A 9,346-nucleotide genomic window follows, 5' to 3' on the forward strand; every position below is an offset into this window, starting at 1 on the left:
ACATATGTCATTAGGATGATATTAGCATGTCACATTTATTAATTAGTTTAATGACATTAACCATACTTACTAATAAATTTTAGTAAAATTTTAAATATTGTAACATTCATAAAGCTTTAGAATCAAAGGCGATATTTGCTATTTTTCACTATGTCAACATGGTCTCAAGATAGCATTATTGGAGGCATGTGATTGATGTTTTACTTTGGTAGCTTTGTTATAATATTTTCCATGAAAATTTTAAATGAAAAATAGTTTTGATTGGTATTTTTTCATTATTTTATTTCAAATGTAACATTTCACTTGTTGTTGATTGATCATTTTCAAAACTTTTTATGGAAAATTTAATTGTATTTTTGTAAATATTTAATCAATTAATTATTTTGATTTTGTAATAGATATTTTTACGTATCACAAGAATTCAATCCTCCAAAACTGTGTTTTCAAATTTTACTGCACGCATCACTCGTGAGTATATATATTAACCTGAGCGTAGATCACACTCACACAGCAGACTTATTTTTATTATTTTTATTTTTGTTCCAGCACAAGAGTAAAAGAGGAAAAAGAAATGATAAGTTCATAACCTTGAAACTCGCCGAGTAACAAAATTTTAAATAAAAAGTGATAATATTCGGACATTGTGAAAAATTTATTTGAAAATTTAAGAAAAAGAAACACAAAAGGATAATTTAAAATATATTCTAAGAAAATATAACTTAAATATAATTCGGATAAATAAAAATATATATCCGTATGCAAAGATAGTTAGGATTAGATCTGAATTTTATTTTAAATAAATCCGGATTTTATCGATTTATTATAATAAAAATAGTAAATAAATAAATATATACTAAAAAGTGAGGATAAAATAATAAATAATAATAATAATGATCCTAATAATAATTCGGATTCCCAAAAATAAAATATAAAATAATAGATATAACCGGATATTCAAGAAAATGGATATTCAAATTATAATAATAATGAAGAGATAATGATATATATGTAAAAACCTTTATTGATTCCATATTCACACATCATTTCATAATTTCAAATAAACAAAAATTAAGCTAAATTAATTAATTAATTAATTAATTATATGAATATAAACCCAAAACTAATATTTTTGTTATCATAAACATTATTTTTATTTTAAAAATTGTTAAAATTATTACAATAATTTGATAACACTAAAAATAAATTTAAGTTTATTTAGACTATACCCAAATATAAACAAATTTCAAAAATTGGATAATCATTCATTTTAGGTAATTTAATAAATAATTGATATAATTTAGTGCATAATCATTTACTTTAATTTGTTTAAATTGAATTATAGATAATGACTACATATAATTATATTATATTATATTATATTATATAAATCGATTCTATCCTTTTATTTAACCATAATTTATGGTAGACACGATTTTAATTATAAAAATTAATACGTTCAAATTTACTAATGATTTAGAGATTATTATATAGTTTTAAATTTTAATTTATCTAATTGCTTTTTGGCTATCATATTACTCAAATATTTCTATAAAAACAAATCTAGAAAAACTCTATTATTCATACTAGTTATTTAAGAGTATTGAGTGTATACACATCGGGAAGATTTTGCACTTGTTGAATTTCTAAGGTAATTATAATTTATTGCATATATTTTTTTATATATTCATGTAATTCATTTTATATTTATTTAATAGTTGATTTTAATATCAAGTAATAAAAAAATTGTTTATGTTAATTTGATATGTACCAAAATTATTTTCGACATATGTCTAAATAATGCAAGATTTCATATATTTTTATTGACATAGGCACAAAGTAGGGTAGGCTTCTAAGTTAGGGTTCCAGTGGGGAAGAGGGTCTTAAGCAGGTTAATTGTTATAGTAAAATATTTGCCATTTTTCTTTGATTTTTGCATTAAAATTTTAGTTTGGTGTTTTTGAAAGCAGATATTTGTAAATTTTTCTTTAGTTTTTATTTTTCTCTTAAAAATAATTCTAGCTTGCCTTTGTTCTATATCCTTATTAATGAGGCAGCTATTTGTAAATTTTTTCTTTATTTTTTATTTTTCTCTTAAAAATAATTCTAGCTTGCCTTTGTTCTATAGCCTTATTAATGAGGCATATATTTGTAAATTTTTTCTTTACTTTTTATTTTTCTCTTAAAAATAATTCTAGCTTGCATTTGTTCTATAGCCTTATTAATGATCTTAAAATTTTTGCATTATGTATCTATATTAAGCTTTTTTTTTTCTTTTTTGAATGACCAATCCCACAACTTTAAACTTTGTTTTCTTCCCTTCCTCTTTGATATGTTTATATACCTTACTAAAGCAAAAACACTTGATTATTTTTAAGGAATTTTATAATAGCAACATATTCATTTTAGCTTTCTTGGGCATCTAACATGTTTTGACAAAGCAAAAACATACTCAGACACTCCTTGTTATATGCACCATTTTTGTTGACCATTATAATGAAAACAAATAATCACTATTCTAATACTCATGTAAGTTTGTTGATTTGTATCAGTATTCGAGGTTATTAAGGTTATTATTGATTTCAATTGATTATAATTAGATAGAATAGGTACAAATGTATATCATGACTATATTTGTTTTTTCATTCATTCAAAAATAAAAAGAAGGTGTGAAATCAACCAAAGGGCTAGACAAGCGATGAAAAGTTTACTCATAATCAAGGATCGAGGGCATTTTGTTGCAAAGCCGCTATGCTTTTGGTAAATTATTATTGTTTACGTACATTATTTAATTGTCGGGCTTTTTGTTTGAATGATTAATTCTATGTAATAATTAATGTTTATTAATTTTGGAACTATATAAGCGTAAGGATGATCAAGAACCAAATAGTATGGATTTTTCAAGTCGACTCACTATTCGAGATAAAGGATGGTCAACATCCGAGGCTCAAATAGCTTATGCAAGATCTTTCACAAAAAGAATTTATTTTTTTAGATTGCTTTGTTAGTTAATATTCTTTTAATTTTTAGGAAATGATGGAGAATAAATTAGCAATACTTGGTGAAGAAGGATCACAACCGAAAACATTAATGCAATAGTTGATGAAATATTTGGTACTACCTCAAGATACAATAAAGGACTTGGATATGGACCTAAGCCTATTGAAAAGTTTTCAAATGTAAGCTTTGCTAAGTTAAAAGAAACTCTTACAAAGACACAAAATGAACTCCAACAATATAAGTCAAATTATGAAGTGATTGAAAATCAAATGCACTATGACTCAAGCTTTTATTAGTCTTTGGAATCCAAGTGCCCATCCTCAATTTTCAGGTATATACATAATTAAACTTCCTTGTCTACTTTAAAGTTCAACTTTTTTAATTTACCCTTGTTATGAATTAGTATATCATTTGTTAAAAATAATTGATTTCAGGTCATAATAAGACAAGCTCTGATTCGACAAAAGTACCATCAACACAGGATTTAAATTAAGAGTTCAAATGAAGGCTACTGGAAATTATCTAGTTTGATTTGCATCCTTAAAAGCTCTAAGTTTTTAATGCCACTAGGACATTTGATGATATTTTAGTTTGTTAGTCTATGTTACTTATTGATTTTTTATTATTTTGAATAAAAAAATATTTATTTTTATTTACTTATGGTACATTTGACAAATTACTTATAATAATACAATGCCTCTAATATGTATTTGTATCATAGTATTATTTAATATTGACATTTTTATAAATAATAATAATTTTTTTAATAAATGACATTATAAAAATATTAATTTGTGACATATCAAAACTACATGTGTCACAAAAAAACATAATAGTTTGTGAGATTAAAAAAAATTATCAAGAATAAGATGATATTCAATTAATTGTGACATCGTAAAAAATTAATATGTGACATAATAAAAAGTATCATGAATGATATTATAGTCAATTTTTTTATGACATTATATAACATTAATTTGTGACGAGTTTTTAATAACTATACATGTCATAAAATATTTATTTTTCTTATGACATTTATATTTTTTTGTCACGCTTGATCAAATAAAAAAATTGTATTTAATGACAACAATATTTTTTTATTAGCGACAAGCGTAAGCATCACTAAAAATAACCTCCAATTACTAACTATCATACTTTTTTTATGACGCTTTTGTTGTACAATATGTGACAAACATTTGTATCATTTATTATGTGATCATTAGAAAAAAATGTCACAAAATTTCAAAAATTTTACTTCATATTTAGTGACAATGTATAACATTTTATGACGCTTTTTGTAGTACAATATGCGACAAACAATTTAAATCACGTATTATGTGATCAATGGAATAATGTCACAAAAATTTAAAAAAATTTAACTTCATATTTAGTGACAATTTATAGCATTTTTATGACGCTTTTTGTTGTACAAAAGCGTGACAAACATTTTCAGTTACTTATTATGTGAAAAATTGGAATAACGTCACAAAATTTAAAAAAATATAAATTCATATTTAGTGACAATTTATAGCATTTTTATGACGCTTTTTGTAGTACAATACTGAGGGACAAAAATTTCCAGTCACGTATCATGTGATGATAAGAAGAATGTCACAAAATTCCAAATTTTTTACTTCATATTTAGTGACAATTTATAACATTTTATGACAAATTATCATAATATTTTGTGACAATAATAAATGTCACAAATAATTGTCGAATTTGTGACATGTCACAATTTTGTCATATAAAAGTTATGATTGCGTGACAAACATGCAAATTGTCACATTAACCCTTTAGCGACGGAGATTAGGCGACGACACGTGGTGACGGCAAAAAAACGTCACAAAATAGTTTTAGTGACAAAAATATGTTATTTATTGACATTATTATGAATGTCTTTAATTGACAAATTTGTTGTAGTGTGCAAGGGTTCTTAAGATACAGAAATGAATAAATAAATATTAACAAGAAGTTTACATTAATGCAATTAATACACTACAACTTAAGAACTGGGAAAAATACACAAATAGCTAAACTAACTACCCTAAAAGAAATTCTTGCCATGCACTTCACATCCACATCACTTCGCTGAACTGATACCTGGGGAAAGGGAAGAGGGGGTGAGCAACTAAAGTTACTCAGTGAGGGGAGGTTAGCACAACTTTAGCAGAAATACACCAACATCAATAATAATAAAAATAAATCATCAAAATAAATGCTTTAACAAAACAATACTAGTTTAGAAACATTATTACATATAATAGAAGTCTTTCGAGAAAACCCTTTTTACCCAAACTAGGGTTTACAACACAAAAATCATAAAACATGGTTTCAAATACAAGTAAAAACAACCAAATGTCATGGTTTTGAAATAAATAAGCACAATCCCCAACACTCACCCAGCATAACGTGGTCTAGAAAACTCTCTAAACCTTCGACATGGCCATGGCTAGGTTCAGAGCCGCCAAGGTACTCATGCCCTTGACGTTGACCCATCAGTTCACCGGTTGGTGACTCCGGCTACCCGATGAATATTCAGTTAGGGCTCTACACTCCCACCTGAACTGACCCTCGTAGTAATCAGCCTGTCAGCAAGCCACCTCAACAGGCTGGCCGTGGAGACCACCTACTGCAGTAGGATATCACCATACAATCACCACAATAAAGACAACTCTGCTCGGAGTGCAAAAGCCATCCATATCATAAATCAATAACACCTCGGCCATTTGCACGAGGACAAAATAAACACACAAGCAAAGCTCAAGTTCTTAACACAAATTAATTTACAAATCCCAACACAAGAAACAACATGGGAATCCTTTCCTTTCAACAATTCAAAATGAGTTTCAAGCCTTAGATTAAAATCAATGATTTTCACAACAAATCCCAAGTTTCGCACAAAACAAGGATTTCGCAAACTCATTGAAAGATATCGATTACAAATCCAACATTAACAAATCAAATACCAAATAAAATATTCAAGAATTTTAACAATAATAACTATCATTAACCAAAATGCCAAACAAGTAAAAACTAATAAAGATTTACTTAAACCATGATGGAAACCAATATAAGTATATGTATATATATATAGTTATCGGTATTCTTCTAATAAAGCTATGCATTTCAATCACACTCACAGAATTGGCTATTTGTCTTCCTCACAAGCTAATCCTTGGTTAAATCTTTACCTCGAGCCAAGACTTCTTTTCCTTGTCAAAGCACAACAATAATTAGCAAAAATTAAATCAAACAACGAAACCCTAAGTTTTCTAACAAATAATCCTAATTCGATCCTAGGATTGGCTCAAAGCTAAGTCTAAAGGTTACCAATGAATTTCAAGGGGTTTTAGCTTCACTCTAATCCAAAGAAATCAAAGAAACAACTAACAATTGTCGGTGCTACAGTAAGTGCTACAGTAACCATCCCTTATACTATGATTTTCTCACAATTTACAACACTAAATCAAGAAATTTCTTCACAAACATTCTCATACATGAATCACAAATCATTGGCTTCATTTTAAGCCTATAAACAACTAAATCCATAGAGAAATCTAGGTTTTTAAAAAAATTCTAAAATTAAGGAAATACGTGAAAAATTACGGGATAAAACTTAGATCAAGGGTCATATCGTATTCAAGAGGATGGGAGAAGGAGAATGGAGGCTTAGGTTCGCCGTAAAACCTCGCCAGAAAATTTTTAAGAAAAGAGTAGGGTTCGGCCAACACAAGGAAGGAAGATGAAGAAAGGAAGAAGGGTTTTAAGAGAAGAAAATTCGTGCTGCTACAGTAAAAGACTGCTACAGTGTTGGATTGAAAAAAAAAAAATACAGAAATGTTCTAGTTCAATATACAGTAAAATCTGGTTATAACAGTGTGTACTATAATCAGTCAACAATAAACTAGTTATGCTAAATAAAGGTTCAAGCCATCTTAACAATCTGTAAACTAAAACAAAAGACAAGAACAAAACCTTATGTTCACAAACTCTCTACAACCGTATGTGTAGGTACAAGCATGTGGAACTCTTTACAAGGGTGTCTACCCAATGCAGGCTTGGATCTTTAAAACTTAAATGAATAAATATATGGGTGGTTCCATGAGTAAAACTTTAATGTAGTTTGGAGGCCAAAAACTAATGATATTCAAAAGAGATAAGAGTGCTCTAACATGCATAAAGGGAGGGTTTCATGCAAGGATAAGCACAACAATAAAAATAGTGCAATCCCATGCAAACATAAGCACAAGCTAACAATAACCACGCATGAAAAAGGAAGTTAGCTCCCGAACAAGGGGGCAACCTTTAGCAAATACCTCTAGGTTGCTGACGAGTTGAAGAGCTCCTCCCCGGCTTGATCGTCGCCGCTACAACGCTCCGGTAAAGCTCTTCACTCTTGAGGCTTCAATGGAGAGGAAAATGAGATTAAAGGGTAGAAGATAGCAACAGAGGGATAGAGATAAGGCAAAGAGATGAGGCATATTGACAGCCGACAAGGATGGGATGGAATCCAGGAGTCCATCCACAATTTCCTCACCTCGCAAGCTTTTCATAGCAAAAAGCCAAAATAAGGGATTAAGGGGAAAAGTAAACATGTTTAGTAACTTAAACAGGCTCCAGATATGGGCGGGGTTCACATCTGCTGCTAGAGCAAAGAACAAGAACCCTATAGCCTTGGCCGAGCTCAAAATATTCAAGATCCAGGAGTTCCACCGAGCCCGAAACCTCTAGCCACAAGAATGTCTAGAAGGAAACTCCAATCTAGAGAGTCGAAAGTTTTTGCAAAGTCAACTTTGAAAGAATATTCTAAAATCTTATTCTTTTGAAGGTTAAAAATTAATTCTTGAGCAGCAATAATGTTATCAGCTATACATCTACCTTTAATGAAAACTGATTGAGAATCATCCACAAGTAAGTCTACAACCTTGCTTAACCTGTTGGCTAAAATCTTAGAAATGATTTTGCAAGGAGAATTTATCAAGCCAATAAGGCAGAAATCATTAATGACTTCAGGTGAGTTTGTCTTTTCAATGAAAGCTATGTTCACCCAGTTTAGACATTCAAGGTTCGCTCTTCCCTCAAAGAAGTCATTACAGAACTTAACATAGTCGTTTTGAAACAAGTTCCAATGTTTTTGAAAGAAGTCATTGCATATTCTTCTTAAGTGTAACTTTGCAGAAAGAATTTAGGGATTTCTTTAGGCAAAATTTACATCTACAACTCCATCCTAAAGTTATTTCTGAGGTATGGACTTCCTGGATTCCCTTCATAGAGGTTCAGCAACAAACCATGTGGGATTTGCTTTCCAGAGCTATCTTCTGGAACATTTGTCTTGAAAGAAACAAGCACATTTTTTTCTTTACATGCTATGACTTCATATTTAGTTATTATTAAAATTATTCACATGGTGCTAGATTGGATTTCTGCAGCTAGGGACCCGCATCAAGTTTCAGCAGATTCTACTCAAAGTTTGAAGCGCTCGCTTGTTTTCCTGAACACGAGGCCAGACGACAACACCAACAACATGGAGTAGTTACTTCAAGGTTCTACAGCCGTTTTTGGCAATTTGAATAGATACCTGTTGCCTTTTGGCGGACTTTTTCTCTCAGTTTTGTCTCCTATTTTCTTTTCTTTTCTTTGTTTCTGCTCGGGTCTTTGGACCTTGTTAGGTGTTTGTCACCCTTGGTGATAAACCTTTGTTGTTTCTATTTTTTGTTCCTTTTGTACATGCTTTGTTTGTTGTTTCTCTTCAATAAATTTGTGGTTTATCTACTTTTATCAAGAAAAAAAGAAAAAAAAATGAGTCAATTGCAAAAACATTAAAGCTCAAATATCAATTTATTTGGGAATCAAATAGAGATATACTACAAATATCAAAGGAGAAGGATTGAAGATGAGATATACTCCCTCCATTCTTTTTTACTTATCACAATTACCTAATTCACATCGATTAAGAAAAATAGGTTAGTTGGTTACCTATATTTTATAAAAAATTCCATTACTTTTCAAATTTACCCCAATTTGAAACTCAACTAAATGGAGTATATGATTTAATGCTTAGTTCATTGTAACTTATTGAAAATTGTACAAGTACATTAAATTAAAGGGTAAATTTGAAAAAAAAAAATTTAATACTGTGCAAAATTTCTAATGTGACAAATAAAAAGAAACAAAAAGAGCTCCAAATGTGACATGTAAAAAGAAACGAAGGGAGTACATAGTTTGGAATATAGGTGTTATTTCTTGTTATTGAGCATATTTTGTTTGTTTGTTTTTTTAGTTTAAAGAAAATATCCTTTAAAAAAAACGCACACAAACACTAATATATTAAAAAAAAACACTCATA

Source organism: Dioscorea cayenensis, chromosome 16 (genome assembly GCF_009730915.1).
Source record: "Dioscorea cayenensis subsp. rotundata cultivar TDr96_F1 chromosome 16, TDr96_F1_v2_PseudoChromosome.rev07_lg8_w22 25.fasta, whole genome shotgun sequence".
Lineage (NCBI taxonomy): Eukaryota > Viridiplantae > Streptophyta > Magnoliopsida > Dioscoreales > Dioscoreaceae > Dioscorea > Dioscorea cayenensis.